Genomic DNA, 20236 nt, shown 5'->3' with positions numbered 1-20236 from the left:
ATGAGGCTCTTCCTGCTGAACCCCCTCTTGACAGCATCTCTTATTTTTCTCATTATAAACTGGTGTATATTTTTGGAGAAAAAAAATAATGCAGAATGAAAGAAAATATCTGCAAATGATATGATTGACAAGGGCTTAATTTCTGAAATATACAAACAACTCAACAACAAAAACAAAAAACCCAATTCAAAATTGAGCAGAAGACCTACATAAAATTTCTCCAAATAAGAAATACAGATGGCCAATAGGGACATGAAAAGATGCTCAACAGTGAAAATCAAAACTAAAATGAGGTATCACCTCAAAACAGTCAGAATGGCCATCACCAAAGAGTCGACAAATAATAAATGCTGGAGAGGGTGTGAAGAAAAAGGAACCCTCCTACACTGGTGGTGGAAATATGAGTCGGTGTGGCCACTATGGAAGACAGTATGGGTGTTCCTCAGAAAACTAAAAAGAGAACTACAATATGATCCAGCAGTTTTACTCCTGGGCATATATCCAGACAAAACTATATTCAAAAAGATACACACACCCCAATGTTCATATTACAGTAGCAGTATTCACAACAGCCAAGACATGGAAGCAACCTAAATGTCCATTGACAGATGAATGGATAAAGAAGATGTGATACATGTAGCAATGGACTATTACTCAGCCACAAAAAGAATGAAATTATGCCATTTGCAGCAACATGGATGCAACCAGAGATTATCATACTAAGTGAAGTAAGTCAGACAGAGAAAGACAAATGCCATGTGATATCACTTATACGTGGAATCTAAGATAGGACACAAATAAACCTACCTGCGAAGCAGAAACAGAATTACGGACATAGAGAACAGACTGGTGGTTGCTAAGGCGGGGGGTGTTGGGCGAGGGTTGGAGTGGGAGGTTGGGGTTGGCACATATAAGCTACTATATATAGAATGGACAAGTAATAAGGTCCTATTGTAAAGCACAGAAAACTACATTCAATATCTTATGATAAACCAGTCAGTGTCAGTTAGGGTCACGGTTGCTCTCAAAGGACTATATGCTCTCTCTCTTTTCAAGGTCTAGTAATCTCTCTCTCTCTCTTTTGTCCCTTTTGGTCTAGAGGTGGGAATAATCTGGCTGCGGTGTATCAAGAGTTCTGGAATGGAATCTCCTATTTTCTTTATACCCCACATATGCCTTTGTAAATTACCCCTTTGCAAACAAACCTCCTCAAATTAACCTTATTTGGACATGTCATTTGTTTCTTTTAAGAACTCTGACAAGACAGTCCTACGCGTTACAGGTGAGAAATCAGAGGCTCGCAAAGGAGGAAGAAGGAGAATACAGATTCAATTACAACTCACCAGACTCCAGATCTTGTGCTCTTATCCACTCTTATCACTTCCTTGCATTATCAGAGAGAGGTAGAAGAAGGATACAGAGAGAGCCAAGTTGGCCAGTACAGAAGGAACATTTTAGTTTCCTGAATAAGCCCAGTTTGTGCCCAACTCTGGGTCTTGTTTTCACTCTGCAATTTGTATGTAATTCTCTTCTGAGTTCACTTTTTTCATTATTTGCCTCTGAACATAATATCATATTTTCAAAGAGACTTCACGTTCCTAATTTATTGTATGCACTCATTGTTACTCAGCTACTCTGTCATATTACCTTACCTTTCTTTATAGAATTTATATTCTCTGAATTTATTCTCTTCATGCATTTATTTATTGATATTATTCCTGCCTCTCACCCTCTGGCAGATAGAAAGTCTAAGGGGCCAGGGCCCACATGGGTGGTGTTTAGCCTTACATTCCCACTGATGAGGACATTGCTTGATACACACAAGCAAATGCTTAATAGTAATGAATGAATGAACAAAAAACAAGAAATGAATAAATAAATGCAATTATATAATTTTAAGGTGAACTAAGATGACAGATTGCCAAGGAGTGAGTGGTGGCCAGCTAGGAAAGAAAGCAAATAAAGAATTTTCTTTCTAGATGTTTCACATTGAAGGCGGCAGGGTAGCACAACAGGAAGCAGCCCTCACATCCCAGTTGAATTTATGATTAAAATAAAATAAATCTATGTTCCTGAAATTCTACTATTTTAAAGAACCATTTCACCCATGATCATATGCTATTTTAACACTTTCAATTATAGAACAAAAATAAATGCTTTAAAATAAGAATCAAGAGAAATCAGATTATGTAACTATCAATTTTCAATGCAAATTGGTGTATCTCCCACTTGGGAAGGTATTTCTCCTCTTTCTTTCTCCCTGTGGAATGGCAGCTTGTTGCATTTCTGTTGCTGCTACAAGAAAACACAAGAACATAAATCAAATAATTTATTTTGGGATGATGGTCCTTGTAAATCTTTGTCTTTTGAGATTCAAAGGTCAATGATATTTTCTGTATGCAAATTTATTTGTTAAATGCATTGCACATTACTAGTCCTGGCAGACAGTGAAAACTACAAATTTATCACTGCAATAACTTCATGAATATGGCGGGTCATTGTGCACACAGTGTGACAATTTTAATTCTCTTTTTTCAGTGGCCTCTTACATACACAAACACAAAGCTAAAATCTCCTTTGCTCATGTGTCAAAACCAAATTCAATATCTTTTCAGACACTTTAATGGATTGTAATCCTTCATTCTGCTTAAGATTAAGCTGAACTTCTGCCCTTTAATAAAAAACTTTAATAAAAACTCTCCTGAAAAATTTTATGTAGTCAAGACTTGTTTTTAGTTTTGATTTGGGTGCTTTATATTGAAACTAAACAATTCAAAATGACAGGAACCACTGTTATTGCTATATCTTGAATTTGGCATGATTTTTTTCTTTAAGGAGCTTAAAATGCCCTCACATACAACTTTCATTATTCAAAATGTCAGTCTAAAATAGAGATGCTGATTTTCATTTTACATTCTTTCATGCTCACACAGACACAGTAATTTGTAAAAAAAAAAAAGGGGGGGGGGGCGGATAGCAAGAGGGAAATGGAGAAATGGTAGAATCATGGACTACTGAAATTTTGGCATAGAAGATACATAATCCATTATTCTGTGTTGCATAGTGAAGAGGATATGGAATATTGTTTTAAATCACTGAAGTTTGGGGCCTCTTTGTTAGTGTAGCATCACCTCACCTAAACTGACCATATAATATGAATATAGGTACCTATACTAAAAAATTCTTTGTATCATCTATGAAAATTACAACATTTAACAAAAACTCTAGACCCCAATCCTATTTCTAATTTCTACTCACTGTGTAGCTAGGAAAAAGGACAGGGCTTTTTTGAATCTGTGCCTGGTGATTCAGCTGGTAAAGAATCCATCTGCAATGCGGGAGACCTGGGTTTGATCTCTGGGTTGGGAAGCTCCCTTGGAGAAGGGAAAGGCTACCCATTTCAGTTTTCTGGCCTGGAGAATTCCGTGGACTATATAGTCCATGGGGTCACAAAGAGTCAGATACAACTGAGCAACTTTCACTTTCACTTTTCTGAATCTCATTTTCCCTTTCTATATAATAAAACCAAAACTGTATCTCTCACATGGCTATTATAAGAATTAATAGAAATCTTTGCCCAGTGACTGATATCTATTAAGAATGTATTAAATGGAAGCCATAAACACAGAATCCACAATTTCAGTGTAATGAGCTATTGACCATTACTAACATAGATCAGATTGGCAAGTCATTCTTCTTGCTATTTTCCCCTAATTGTGCTTCTTTCTCAGAAACCCTGAGCCTTCAACTCTAGCAGTTTCTTCTAAGTTGCTGTTTCTTCAGTCATGTTGGTTTTCATAAATCTTTAACTATAGTGAGTGGCAACTAGTAATTACTATTCCTTTATCTTGAGCTTGGCTGTGAAGTCTGAAATATCTAGTTCTCTTTTTTAAGACAGCTCTCTCCTTACTACATCTTTTAGGGAGTATCTTATTTCAAGTCTTCAATGTTCTCATTCTATCCCACTGATGGTTTAGTCCTTATTCCCTGAGGAAAGGGATCTCTAGTTATCTCTTTGTAGTCCTGTGTGTCTGACTCTAGCTTTCCTTCCAATACTAATCTGTCATTTTCTCCTATAGAATACTAAGAGGTCAATGGGAGCTTTAAACATTAAATAACTTCTCAAATAGATTTCATTCTACTTTTTATTAGTTGCCTAAAATAATCATGTGGTTTTCTATGTTTAAAAATAATGCGTTGTTTCAATAGTGAAAGCCTGAAAGCTTTTCCCCTAAGATCAAGGACCAGAGAGGGAAGCCCACTTCACTACTGGTATTTAACTCTCCCGTAGAAGTTCCAGCCAAAACAATTAGGCAGCAAAATTGCCTAACACAAAAGGCATTCACATTTAAAAGTGAAAGTTGCTTAGTTGTGTCCGACTCTTTGCGACCCTGTGAACTATACAGCTCATGGAATTCTCCAGGCCAGAATACTGGAGTGGGTAGCTTTTCCCTTCTCCAGGGTATCTTCCTAACCCAGGGATTGAACCCAGGTCTCCCATATGGCAGCCGGATTCTTTACCAGCTGAGCCATCAGGGAAAGAAGTTAAGCCATCTTTTTTCACAAGTGACAGGATTCTATGTAGAGAAAATCCTTAAGAATTCACACACACACGCACACACACACACACACACACACACACACACACAAACTATTAGAGATAATAAATTCAGCAAAGTTTAAGCTGCAAGATCAATATGTAAATATCTCTTGTATCTCTACACATTAGCAATGAATAATCTGAAAATGAAGTTCAGTTCAGTTCAGTCACTTAGTTGTGTCTGACTCTTTGTGATCCCACGGACTGTGGCACTCCAGGCCTTCCTGTCCATCATCAACTCCTGGAGTTTATGCAAACTCAGGTCCATTGAGTCAGTGATGCCATCCAACCATCTCATCATCTGTCGTCCCCTTCTCCTCCCGCCTCCGATCTTCCCCAGCATCACAGTCTTTTCAAATGAGTCAGCTGTTTGCATCAGGTAGCCAAAGTATTGGAGTTTCAGCTTCAACATCAGTCCTCCCAATGAATATTCAGGACTGATTTCCTTTAGGATGGGCTGGTTGGATCTCCTTGCAGTCCAAGGGACTCTCAAGAGTCTTCTCCAACACCACAGTTCAAAAGCATCAATTCTTCAGCACTCAGCTTTCTTTATAGTCCAACTCTCACTTCCATACATGACTACTGGAAAAACCATAGCCTTGACTAGACAGACCTTTGTCTGCAAAGTAATGTCTCTGCTTTTTAATATGCTATCTAGGTTGGTCATAACTTTTCTCCCAAGGAGTAAGCGTCTTTTAATTTCATGGCTGCAATCATCATCGGCAGTGATTTTGGAGCCCCCCAAAATAAATTCTGCACTGTTTCCACTGTTTCTCCATCTATTTGCCATGAAGTCATGGGACCAGATGCCATGATCTTTGTTTTCAGAATGTTGAGCTTTAAAGCTGAGAAAAAAGTTGAGAAAAAAGCCAACTTTTTCACTCTCCTCTTTCACTTTCTTCAAGAGGCTCTTTAGTTCTTCTTTGCTTTCTGCCATAAGGGTGGTGTCATCTGCATATCTGAGGTTATTGATATGTCTCCTGACAATCTGTATTCCAGTTTGTGCTTCATCCAGCCCAGCATTTCTCATGATGTACTCCGCATATAAGTTAAATAAGCATGGTGGCAATATACAGAAAATGAAGTTAAGAAAATCTATTACAATAGCATCAGAAAGAATAAAATACTTGAGAATAAATTTAACCAAAGAGGTGCAAGATTTGTATACTGAAAACTAAAAAAAAAAAAAAAAACATTGCTGAAAAAAATTAAAGAAGATACAAACAAATGGAAATTTCCCTGAAACTTTACCCAATACAGTTTCACTGTTAAGATTATGGTGTATATTGTTGTAGACTTTTTCTATTCAGTATGAATTATGATTCTTGATTGGAAGCAATAGGAACTGTCATACTGAATGACATTCACCTCTCTGAGTTTCAGTTTGCTCATCTGGTAAGTAAACATACTATCTGGACCTATTGCATCTGGTTATTTTGACAATTAAAGGAGATATAGCATGTAAAATATATAAAACAGCACCTATTACACAAGAAAGCTATTTTCATATTTTAATTACTGTTTTTATAGTTGTTTTTTTTTTAATCAACTAACTTGTCAGTCAAGATTCTCTGTTACAGCTGGCCTTACATTACATCCTAACTTACCACTCTCAATTAAAAAAAAAATCCTCCCTTGTAAGAATATTTTTCTTATTTTTTATTCAAAAGTATCTCTTCAATACTTTTCTTACTGTTATTCTATACTTTTCTTATTTGTTTATTTTCTTCTTCTGTACTTCAACTTACAAGAAAAAATTTTTCTTAAATGCCATTTCCTTCTATCAGCAAATCCAACTCAGTACACCTACTCAAGGCTCAACTCTTCTACTATATATACTCTGATCACTATGACCCCTAATATCTACCTAGTGTGGATAATATGTGTGTTAGATTACATTCTTCTTCAGAGCATTTGCCTTCCAGTATGAGATGCCTCTTTACAGGAGGCTTTCCTACTCAAGGTTATATGACTTGCTTGAACCAATGGAAAGCAAGTGGAAGTGACAGTACTATTGATACTGTTGATGGTTGCACAAGCTTGTGAACATATTAAAAACTGAATTATACATGTTAAGTGAGTAAATTCTATGATATGTGGATTATATCTTAACCAATCTGTTACAAAAATACAATACAATACATACATGATACTAAAGTACAACAGAATTTAATATACATAAAGTAGAATTAGTGAGGAGAGATGATAAATAATTTTTTTAAGTGTGTGAACTATTTCAATGAAGACAAGTCACATGGAAGACATAATTAATGCAGAAAATTAATGTGAATTTCTGAGATGCCTATGCTAATTTCTATAAGTTATATATAAAACTTATTATCAACAAAATGAAAGTGAAAGTGAGTCACTCAGTCATGTCTGACTCTTTGCAACCTCATGGACTGTAGCCCCGCAGGCTCCTCAGTTCATGGGATTTTCTAGGCATGAATACTGGAGTGGGTTGCTATTTCCTTCTCCAACATAATAGTTGATATTAAATGTGTCCTATTAATATATAATAGTATCAGTTTGGATTAACTTCATCTTTAAGTGTCAGAAATTCCCAAATAGGGGTGGCATAAACATTACTGAAATATATATACTTCTCTGATAAAAATGTAGGTAGTCCATGACAGGTAAGTTGGCACAAAGATTGCCGGGAATCCAGGTGCCTTTTAATTTGTTGTTTCATCATCCTCAACTCTTGCCTTCTACTTCATTACAAAATGGCTGCTCCAACTTCAGTCATCATACCCACAGTTTGGCCCCAAGAGGACAAGAAAGGGCAGGAGAGGGGCCTGCCTCTTTCTTTAATGATGTTAATCAAGAGAGATATATATATCTTTCATTTATTCACATTATCATGTCAAACTGAGAGGGATACTTGGAATTTTTATTTTGTTTAGCAACGAAACCAGCTCATATTAGTTTTGTGCTAGAGAAGCAAAGCAGAATTCATGTTTGGTGACAACTTGCAGTCTCATCTCAAACACCAAAAGACAGAATGGCCAGAATTGCTCCCCAAATCAGTTTATTATGTTTCAGGGCAAAGGCCATTTACAGAAATGCTGTTCTTTATATTAGTCTCTATTCTATATACCTTGTAAACTTTAGTGCATCTCATTTAGGGAGAGCAAGCAGCCTCATGCAGGGTCACAGATAAAACATCGGACAGGAAGGATAATGAAGAGCTCCTGTGCTGGGTTAGGGTGACTCTCAGTTTGGTATGGGGAAGGCAAATGAGATGGATGGGTCCTGGCAAATTGGCAAGCATTGCCCTACTGAACATGATAGCTAGTTCATAGCTGCCTCTTATTAAAACACATGGAATCCTGAGTCTACACCTAAAAGACATTCCAAACATTTAAGACAGGTGTCTGACTTTTTACTGAATTCTGGATTCAATAGGAAATCATTTTTTTCTTAATTTTTTTTTTAATGTTTAAAAACTTCACGCTGCTTTCCTGTGGACCATCAATTTGAGACATCTGGCTGAGAATAGTGAGGTAATATATCAGGTATTTAACAATGGATAGCCCATCAGACTCTGAGAGTAACCCTTGCACTGAGAATTATTATAAAGGGTGGTGACAATGATGTGGGACTTACCATCACTACTGACTTACTGAATATCAAAATGTCACCTTTACTGAGTATTTGCTGTTGGTAGGTATTATACTCAACCCTTTTTACATTCATTATCTTGTCTACACAAAATGTCTTGTGCTATTTCTTTTTTAAAAGGGCAGTGGATGGAAACTGTAGGCCATAAATCTTTAATAACAGACCCAGGGTCACACAGCTGGTAAGGGAAATGGCTGGAACTTCAATCTGGCCCTGTCAGATATCCAAACCCATGTTCTTAATCCTCATTTAATATCATAAGTAATTTTTATGCCTTTCCTGGAGCAATATAATGGAGGTTTGCCACAAAATAAGAATAAGAATGTGATAAGTAGGGAGGCAGAATCTCGACATTTAAGCATAGAGTCATCCCATCAGAAAAACAGCACAGAGGATGGAAGAGAAGGATTAACCAAAGTCTGAAAAGCCTCTAGAGGAACTCCCTGTTCAAAACATCATGCATTATCTTTAAACAACATCTGGAGGGCCCTCACACTATTTATCCCATTAAATGAAAAAGAGATTTTGACGGTTACAATTTCGCGGCTTTAAATCCACAGTGGAGCTATGCAACTTATTTAGCACAGGTGTTTAATTGTGATAAATTGGAGGAAGTCCTGGTATTCAGTGGCCTCAAATGAACATTACCATCTGGGTAGAGTAGGGTAGTGATTTTCTGTCAACAAACTTGCTTGTAAAATTTCAAGGGCGGTGGCCTGTAGGAGATCTACAGGCATGGATCAGGAGGTTGGGCATGCATGGAGGGACAGAATATTTAAACCATCCCCAGGATGTCAAAATACTACAGAGGATAAACAGGAAGACTTTGTGCTTATTATGTTTTTTATTATCTATTTCTTTTTCAATGCAAAATCAAATATTAAAAACATGTGGGTGTCTCAGTCAATGACAGATTACATTGCCATTTTGTATGTTAAGGGAAATTTATGTAGACAGCTTTTGGCAAATCTTTCTGTTCATGAAGAGTGCACAAATGTTCCTATGGTCTGCCACAAGAAATCAGTGCATGTTTTAGTTAATCAAAAATGGATTAAGAGAGAGACTTCTGTATCCAACTGATGTGAAGTAACTGGGACTTCTCACCTGGAATAATGGAAAAACCAAATATATATGAACCAATGTTTTTCAAGACATCAGACATCAGGCAATGAAGGAAAGTAATTTCAGAAAGATATAAAAAAAATAAAGTGAGCTTTACAATTGACCCAGCAAACCAACTTGAGAGTTTCCAGGCCACAATACAAGGAAGAACTGATGCAGAACCTGGTGGACTCCCCGGGTGAAGAGACAGAGCTGAGAGTCTGGAGAGACAAAAGCTGCTAGAGTTGGCAGAGTATCGACAAGGAGGGTCTACACACAGAAGGTAATCAGAGAACTGGAGCGACTCTCAAATATTCAGTAGAGGACTAATTTATGTGATGTGTGAGGAACCTACTAGAAACCCAACAAAGGTCACCTGAAAGGTGTATAGCACCTTTTTAGTGCATCGAACCCAGGCAGGGCCAGTAATAGCCTACTCTCTCCAGCCACATTGAAAAACTCAAAATCCGCAGGGCACTGGGTATAGTAACCAAAGGAGTCTTGCCTTAATAGCAGGTAAAATGAGCCCTGATTAAACACTGGTCTGGTTCTGCTTTAAAAGTCTTAAAGAAAGGAAACTTGGGAAAAAAATTAAATGCTTTTCAAATAACTGAACTGTATATAAAAAGAAAGCCTAATACTATTTATAGAAATATAAAATAGCCAATATCCCACAAGACAAAATTAACAATGCCTGACATTAAAAAAAAATTACCAGGAATGCAAAGATGTAGAAAAATAAGACAATAATAAGGAGAAAAATCAAATGACCAAAATTGAACCAGAACTGACATAGATGTTGGAGTTAGCTGACAAAAATTTAAAAACAGTTAGTATAACTCTATTCCTTACATTTGAAAAGTTAGGTAATACATGGAAGATTCAAAAACTCAAATCTAACTTCTAGATGTGAAGACTATAATATCTGAGAGGAAAAATACACTGAATGGTATTAGTGGATAATTCACCATGCTAGGGAAAATGTAAGTGTACTTGAAGATACAGCAATATAAAAGTATCTAAAATGAAATGCACAAAAAAACATGATTTTTAAAAAATGAATAGAACATTATTAAACTGTGGGACAAATTTAAGCAGCCTAATATACGTATAATTGGAGTCCACAAAAAGAGAAGAGTGATAGAAAAAAATATATGAATGGCTAAAAGTTTCCAAATTTGTTAAAAATGATAACACCATGGATCTAAGAAACTCAACAAACTCCCAATGCAAGGAACATGGAGAACATCACGCCAAAGCACATCATAATCAAGTTGCTTAAAAGCAGCAATTAAAAAGAAAAATTGGAAGAGCAGCCGGGGAAAAAAGCTGTATTACATTTACAAATACAATAAGGAAGTTGCATATTTCACACTGAAAATAATACATTTGAAAAACAGTAGAATAACATCTATAAAGTACTGAGAGAAAAGGAAAAAAAAAAACTTATCAACCCAAAATATATAACTATATTCAGCAAAAATATCTTTTAAAATGAAAGTACAATGGAGCCTTTTCAGGCATACAAAGCTGAAATAATTCCCTACCATTAGTTTTGCATTACAAGTAATGTTAAAAGAAGTCCATTAGGCAGAAGGAAAATGATACCCAGTGGATATATGGATGAACAAAAAGGAATAAAGAGTTAGCTGAAAATGCTAACTATATGGGTAAATATACAAGATATTTTCTTATTATTTAAACCTCTTTAGATGATAATTAACTGTTTAAACAAAAATAGTCACAATGGGTGTGAGGTTTATAATGTTTGTAAAAGAAAAATATATGATAATAGTAACACAAAGGCAAAGAGGAAAGAAATTGAAGTATATAATTATGAACTTTCTAATACGTGAAATGTAGCACCATCACTTGAAGTTAAATTTCAAGGTAACAAGCTGATGAAAGAAGCAAGGCACAATTTAAAAAATAAATATTTGATCAAAAGAAGGAAGAAAATGTGAGAAAGGAAACAAAAACCTGATATTTCATAAAGAAAATAAGTAGCAAGGTGAACAAATTAAACTTTAATCACATCAAATGTTAAAATGCCTTTAATCTCCACTTAAAATTGTCAAATTGGTAAAAAAGCAAGAACCAATTCAGAAGAAATACACTTCAAATATATAAACACACATACAATAAAATTAAAAGATGGTAAAAGATACACCATGCTAACATTCAAAGGGAAGCAAAGGGAGCTATACTAATATCAGACAAATTAGATTTCAGAGCAAAGAATATTTCCAGGGATAAAGGTCACTTCATAATGATAAAGGGGTCAATTTATCAAGTAGGCAAAATAATCCAAAATATTTATTCACCTAATAAAAGAACTTCAAAGCAATTGAAGCAAGAATGACAGAACTTCAAGGAAAACCAGACAGATCCATAACTACAATGGAAGATTTTAATACCACTCTCTTGATAACTGAAAATCCTAGTCAAAATCCCAGCAGGCCTTTTTGAAATTGGTAAAATTGTTTTAAAATGTGTATGGAAATGCACAGCCTAAAACAGCCAAAACAACTTTGAAAAAGAACAAAGCTGGGAAACTCACACTATCTGATTTAAACTTATTAAAAAGTTACAGTAATTGAGACATTATAATATCAGCATCAAGTTTGACAAATAGATCAATGGCACGGAATGGAGATTTCAGAAATACACCCATGCATATAAGGACAATTGATTTTTGACATAGATACAAGGCAAATTCAGAGGTGGAAGAAGAGTTTTTCAACAAATAATACTAAAACACTAGGACATCTGGATGAAATATTCCTTTTCTTCTACCATATACAAGTATTAACCGAAAGAACTTAATGCTAAAACTAATTTCTAGAAGAAAATCTTTGTGTCCTTTGGGCAGGCAAACATTTCTTAGACATAACACCAAGATGCTGATTTATGAAAGACACATTGATCAAGTGGACCTCATTAGAATTAAAAAGTGTTTTCAGAAGACATTCTTTAGGGAGTGAATGGACAAAGTCACAGACTGAGAAAATATCTGCAAAGCACATATCTAATACAGGATTTGCACGTAAAATATAGAATATATGAAAATTCTCAAAAAATGTAGGCAAAATTCTGAACATACACTTCAGAGAAGAAAACATACAAATGACTAGTAAGCATATTAAATTTCTACAAATAAGTACATCATTATTCATTAGTGAAAGGCAAGTTAAAGCCATGATGATATATATACATTTAGGAATGACTTAAAAGGTCTTACCAATGTGAGTGGTTGTAAGACAACTGGAATTCTCACGCATTACTGGTGAGAATGTAAAATTAAGCAATCTTGGAAAATGGTTTGGCAGTATCTTGAAAAGTTAAACATACACCAACTAGATGATCCAGCCATTCTACTCCTAAGTATTTACCCAGCAGATATTAAAGTATATATTCACACACCTATGTTCACAGCAGCTTTTTCTGTAATAGCCCCAAACTGGAAACCTTCCAAGGCCCATCAATAGATGAATGAATAAACAAATTGTTACATATCCATGCAATGGAATATAACTTAGCAATAATAAGAAATGAACTACTGATAAATGCAATACATTTCCCATGGACAAATACCAAATAGTTATGCTGAGTGAAAGAAAGTACATAATCTTTTCAATGAATGATGTGTGAAAAATACTCACACATGAAAAAGTAAAACTGTCACCTTACATCACACACAAAGATTAAGTAAACATGCATCAAAGGTATAAATTTAAGAATGAAAACTATAAAGTCAAGAAAATGTGAGGGAACTTTCCACAATACTCAATTACTTTCTTGGATATAACACCAAAGCACAGCCAACAAAGAAAAGAAAACTAAACAGGACTTCATCAAAAAATAGAAACTTTTGTGCATTGAAAGACTATCAGTAGAATGAAAAATAACCCATAAATGGGAGAAAACTATTGGTAAATCGTATTTCTGACAAAAGATTAATAGCCCAAATACATAAAAACTTTTACAACAAAAAGCAAACAACCTGATTTAAAAATAAGAAAGGACTTGAGTTTATCTAAAGAAAATATACAAATGGACAATTAGCACATGAAAAGACGCTTAACTTCTCTAATCATCAAGAAAATGCAAATCAATGAGATACTACTTCGCACCCATTAGGATGACCGCTATAACAACAGAAATAGAAAATAACACATCTTGGTGAGGATGTGAAAAAATTGGAACCCTTGTGCATTATTGATAGTAATGCAAAATGATGCAGCAACCTTGGAAAACTGTATAAAGCTTCCTCAAAAAATTCAACATATTAATAGAATTATTATATGATCCAGCAATTCCACTTCTGGGTATATAACCAAAAGAACTGAAAACAGAGATATGAACAATTACTGGTATACACTTACAGTCCATAGTAATATTATTCACAAAGCCAAAAGTTGGAATCAACCCAAGTGTCCATCAACAGATGAACAAATAACCAGAATATGGTATATCCATGCAGTGGAATATTAGTCTCTAAAAGGAAGGAAACTGGAAATGTGCTACAACATGGATGAACCTAGAAGACATTATAATATATGAAATAAGCCAGTCACAAAAGGATACATACTGTATGATTCCACAACTGTAAAATGGTACAGACACTTTGGAAAATAGTTTGGCTGTTCCTCAATTGATGAAACACAGAATTATCTTGTGACCCAGCAAGATATACCCAGCAAGAGAGACCCTTCCTCTCTGAGGTATAGACTCAAGAGAAAGGAAAACATATGTCCACACAAACACTTGTACATAAAGGTTTATACCAGTATTACTCATAATAGCCAAAATATAGAAACAACAAAAATGCCCATCAATGAACCAGAGAAAAATAAAATGTGGTGCATTCATATGATATAATACTACTTCACCATAAAAGTAATCAAGTGTTCATACATGCTACAAGGAATGAATCTTGGAAACACCGTACTAAATGATAGCCAGTCACAAAAGGCTCCATACTTCATGATTTTATCCATATAAAATGTCTAGAATATGGAAATCTATAGCAAGTAGATTAGTGATTTCTTACAGCAACCAAAGTGGGGAGGGGGTGGTATTAGACAGTGATAGCTAAAGGGTACAGGATTTCTTGGTGAGGTGATGAAAACATTCTAAAACTGACTGTGGTGGTGATTACATACAACTGTGAATATCCTAAAAACCACTGAAGCATACACTTTAAATGGGTGGATAATATGGTATGTGAGTTACATCTCAATAAAGCCATTTTTCAAAAACTAATTAAGTAGACTTGTATGCTAACACATTTATGATAAAATTTGGTTCTGTCCCTATATTTTAAATACGAGGATGATCAGAGTTATAGTTTCATCAGTCAGGAAGTACTCATTTATGCTGTGGTAACAAACAAACCTCAAATCTCAGCAACTTAAGATAGTAAAGATTAGTTTTTCACTTACATGTCCACTGCCAGTTGATTGGGAGCTCAGCTCTTGCATCTTCATCCCAGGATTCAGACTGCTGAAGCTGCCACAAAATGGAACATTTCCTGGAAGAAGGAAAAAGGCACTCTACAGCGTCTCCCTCTGGTAACCAAATACTTTTCCTGAAAGAATTTTCAGGAAAGAATTTTCCTGAATTCTTTCACTCCCAACTCATTGGGCTTCCCTGCTAGCTCAGACAGTAAACAATCTGCCTGTAATGCAGAAGACCTGGGTTCGATCCCTGGGTTGGGAAGATGCCCTGGAGAAGGAAATGGCAATCCATTCCAATATTCTTGCTTGGAGAATCCCCATGGATAGAGGAGCCTGGCGGGCTACAGTCCATGGGGTCGCAATAAGACGGACATGACAGCAACTAACACTTTCTCCCAACTCATTGGCTGAAAAGTTTCCAATCACAGAGATCCATGATATTCAACTGGACTTTTATCCCAAGACAGGGAGTGGGGACTATCTGACAAAAAGCCTGAATATCGACCACGTAGCTAAGAGTCATTCAGGGTTTACTGTGTATCATAAGCTGTTCTAAACCCTTGCATGTATGATCTCACTTAATACTCACCAAAAAAAAAAAAAAAACACCCAACAAAACATAAAATCTTCTGAGGCTGGTGCTAGTATTATCATCAACAGCAATATTTTATACAGGAGAGAATGAAGGCACAGGGGACTTTTCTAAGCTTAGTAAAGTTAACTAGTGATTGGGATCTGAATCCAGACAAGGTGCCAGAGCCAATGTTCTCAATTTCTTCATGCTACTGACTCCTGGCATTCACATATTCCCCTACCTCTTATTCAGACAGAAATCTACCACAGAATCCAAAAGAATATAAGAAAGCTCACTCACACAAATTATTAAATAATGACAGGTTAGTGTTTAGGTCTCCTAGCTTTCTTCTGGTATCTTTCTGGCATCAATGCTTTCCCCACTGTCTTTGGCAGAGCCCTGATTCTCATGCTCATCTCAGGCCTGCTGAGGCATCTGGAAGCTTCAGACAGAGCACCTTCGCTTCATCCTTTGTGCTCTCACTTATTACTTATTTCTTGGCCGATGTCTCCATCCCCATCAAGAGACAAACTCCAAGCAGGAACAAATTTAAGCAATTGAAAAAAACCGGGCTAATTTTCTATTTCTGTGGTCCAAAATGCTTACTTTTATGTCAGAATAAGGGCACATGTTTTGATAAACACAGCCATGTGTGTGAGGTATTGACTAAAGCAGATTCTAGCTTAGGCAAAATAAAAATACATAATTCATAGAAAGGCATCATTAAGCTGAGGAGTTAGTAAGGAATGATACTAACAAGAACCTAGTTTAAGAACACCAGGGCTTACAGGTTAAGACATAGTGACTTTGAACTTTCAACACAGCCTATTATTCAGACTCAGGACTCATAGCACTAATACTCACTGACCACTTGCAGGGCCTAGCACTTGCCAACCTCATGGAAGATATTTGGTGATACCTGCTGAATTACTTGAGGGAATGAGTAAAAACTGGTTATAACTGAAACATTCCAGGGCCACCAGGAATAGGAATACACTGGGTGGAGAGGACACCAGTAAAGCCTATTACTAGAGGTATTACACAGTCCTGTTCCTTTGTTGTTTTTGGCAATATAGATGCTGTTAACTTTTGCAAATAGAGCAGACATTTGAACAGGATAAGATCAAACAAAAAATCTAGACTGCATCACTGGCATCAATTGATACAGTGAGGGACCAGTGGGAGAAAAAATGGGGAGTCTTCCCCAAATGACAGGCAAGAAAAAAGCATCTTGTTCAAGTTGGTGTTCTCAGCCTTCCATTAGCAATAGGAACCAGCCTAATGTGATAATAACCTCTATCTGGTGTGGCTTCTTAAAAGGAAACAAGCTACCTGCTTCTGTGTCCATTTGGAAGAGGAATCCTGGCAGGTATCAGGAGTCTTGGCAAACACCCCCCAGCACTAGGACATCTTTGAAGAGACCAGCGTTGAAGAGTGCCTACCGTTATTGTGAGCATGCATACACAATTAGGGAGAAAACCATCCGACTCTGACTTCCAACCCATTTGAACTTTCCCCGACTTCTCCTTTTTGATAGAAGGCGATCTAACCCCCTTGGAGATTGTTCAGAGGCAGTGAGGAGCCACAGAGAAAGCACATTTTCATCAGGCTGTTATTATGGGAACACTGCCAACAGGAAAAATAATGGGCAAAGAAAGAAAATTCTGATTATCCAACCAAGAGGCTTGAAGCATCTGTGGCTTAAGGCCAAGAGATGGAAGGGAAATTAAATGACAAAATAAATCAAAGATGTCTTCACCCACCAATGTGTTTGAAAGGGCAGAATGCTCCCTGCTTGTGCCGCCCAAGGTTTCCTCCATGTAACATATTTAGAGTTGATTTTTAGCTCATTATTGCAATTTTCTTTCAAGAGCTTTAACAGTCACAATTCAATTTAACTTCTCTCTCTCTCTCTCTTTTTTTTTTTTTGGCTGTAGTAAATCAAGTATTCTGGATGGGTCCTATCTATGGTTTTCAGTTATCTTGGAGACTTTTCCCTTGACAAAGATGAAAAAGAAAGACTTGAAAAGATTTTAGAATCCAGGGGATGCCACCTTTCATTTGGGAAAGGAGGAGGAGCTCAAAGATGGGTGAGTACAGGGCTGTCCATGAGAATGACTAAAAACCTAGTCCCCAGTGCTGAGTGCATGCAAAAATCAGAATAATTTTTATTACTACTACAAATATTTCTCAAACAGTACTCAGTCCCAGGCACTCTGCAATGAGTTTTATATTCACAGTCTTTCTTAATTTGGGTGAGAAACATGGTCTGCTTTCTAAAGAATTTCATTCCATTAAAAGGCTTTTAAATAGGAAGCAATTTGGAAATTATGTTATGGTTTACAGATGTTAGTTATTAATGTGATGTGCACATCATGGGATCTTATTTTAATTTACCAATCGATATGTTTTTCATTTCTAATAACTGTTTCTCATCCTCTGGGCATTCTCCACGGATGCAAGATTAGACAGCTCTCATGGCCTGAAAGAACTGTTAGTGTAACACAAAGGCAGAGAAATGAATTTTTGAGTTTCTAAAGCCCTGAAGGGTTGACCCTGTAAACAACATCTCTGGAACAATAATGATGGTAACAGGCACCTTTTCTATGTCCAACCAGAAGCTGAACAGCTTTCTTAAGTGACCCTGAGAAGTGACCTGGGTATTAACCCCTTGGTAGGGACAGAGGAGCCTGGAGGCTACAGTCCATGGGGTCGAAGAGTTGGACACGACCCAGCAACTAAACCACCACCACCATGGTACAGTAGAAACCTCAGGTCAATTTGGAGGAATTGAATAATTTAGAAGACTGTCCTTCCTTCCTCTGATTCATCCTGGGGAAGTGACACGCCACTCACCACTCCCTTGCCCTCAGAATTACTGGGGAGTTTTAAGAAGAGGTAGCTGCAGAGGGTCTCCAGGATGTTGAGACTGAAATCTCATTAGAGCGATTTTCTCTGGGTTTCATTTGGCTCCAGGAGAAACCAAATGTTTCTCTCATCTCTGGGTGGTCAGGAAAATGGCTGAAAGGCCGCCAACCTGAAAAGCATCAGGGTTAGGCTGGAGAAGGAAGGGCAGCGATGAACTGACCTCTCCAAGACTCTGCAGTCAGGCAGACCATTTATTACATACCAGAGTGGATGGGGGACAACACCTTGACCTCATTCCTTGGCATGTCACACTTCTCCTCCCCCAACACTATAGGCACAACTCAGAGAGATCAACTGATTGAAATGACCCTCAACAGATTGAAATGAATTCTCTGCCTCTTGGAAGAGTGAGTGCTTGAAAGAACAGTTAAGCTGATATGTACAAAAGTAACAAAAGCTGTGTTTCTGCACACTGGTACCCACACCATCTCAGTACATAGGGATGACATATGAGAAAGGAATTAGATATCACATCCATTAACCCCTGGGGAGATCTCGGCAAGTCATGCTAAATTTCTGAATTTCAATACCCTCCTCTAGTGAACAAGAGAATTGGGTTAAAAAAAAATGTTCTATGGAAATACCTCTTGGGTTTCCAGAAGGGAAGGGAGGGGGAAGTCATTTCATGGGACCTAGTTCAAGACTCCCCTGCACCGAATTTCAGCTGGGACAACTTGATTTCAGTCTGATTTTTTCTTTTTTAAGTATTGGAACCAATGTACTGAGAGCAGAGTTTATGATTCTCTTCCTACAATTGTATATTTTCATCATGGTATCACTCCTGACATTTTCTTATCTGACTTTTTCCCTTTCTTCCCAGTCTCCATTCCTGTTTTTGACAGTAATGCTGGCAACCTCACATATTTTCAAAAGCTCCCTTTTTACTTTGTTTACATTGAGGATACATGTAAGATTTACTTTTGAAAACAACAACAAAAAAGGATTAACTCAGTTCTGTATAGAGCAGTTTAAAAACCACAATGGTCATCGTAGCACTGTTTATAACAGCCAGGACATGGAAGCAACCTAGATGTCCACTAGCAGACCAATGGATAAGAAAGCTGTGGTACATATACACAATGGAATATAACTCAGCCATTAAAAAGAATACATTTGAATCAGTTCTAATGAGGTGGATGAAACTGAAGCCTATTATACAGAGTGAAGTAAGCCAGAAAGGAAAAAACCAATACAATATACTAATATGCATATATATGGAATTTAGAAAGATTGTAACAGTAACCCTATATGTGAGACAGCAAAAGAGACACAGATGTATAGAACAGTCCTTTGGACTCTGTGGGAGAGGGCTAGGGTGGGATGATTTGGGTGAATGGTATTGAAAAATGTATATTATCATATGTGAAACAGATCGGCAGTCCAGGTTGGATGCATGAGACAAGTGCTCAGGGCTGGTGCACTGGGGTGACCCAGAGAGATGGGATGGGGAGGGAGGTGGGAGAGAGGGTCAGGATGGGGAACACATGTACACCCATGGCTGATTCATGTCAATGTATGGCAAAATCACTACAATATTATAAAGTAATTAGCCTCAAATTAAAATAAATAAATTTATTTTAAAAAAAAAACACTTGATTCCTTATTGACTTCTAAGGTCCTCTCTACTTTCTATATTCTAGGAGGATTTTTGAGGGGTAAATTGTAACTTTCCTCTCAAAAGATGCATTGAAGACCTAAAGCCTTTGAAGCTCAGACAAAAGAGAAACAGGAAACAGTAATTTACAAACATAATAATTCAGCTTCTCTGTACCTGGATGAATAGGAAGTGTTCCAATATACCCCTCACTCCTTTCTTCCATTTGTTACATATAGTTTGTCATTCTCCCCTCTCTTTCTAATGTCTTTTTACACCCTGCACTATTAGATGGATTGCCAAAGAACAGAAGAAGTCATTTCAGGGTTGTTGTTTTAAAACTTCTCTTCCAGTGC

This window comes from Dama dama, chromosome 24 (genome assembly GCF_033118175.1).
Source record: "Dama dama isolate Ldn47 chromosome 24, ASM3311817v1, whole genome shotgun sequence".
NCBI classification, from domain to species: Eukaryota; Metazoa; Chordata; class Mammalia; order Artiodactyla; family Cervidae; genus Dama; species Dama dama.
The sequence above is the reverse complement of the archived record's forward strand: the minus strand, read 5'-3'. Positions refer to the sequence as shown.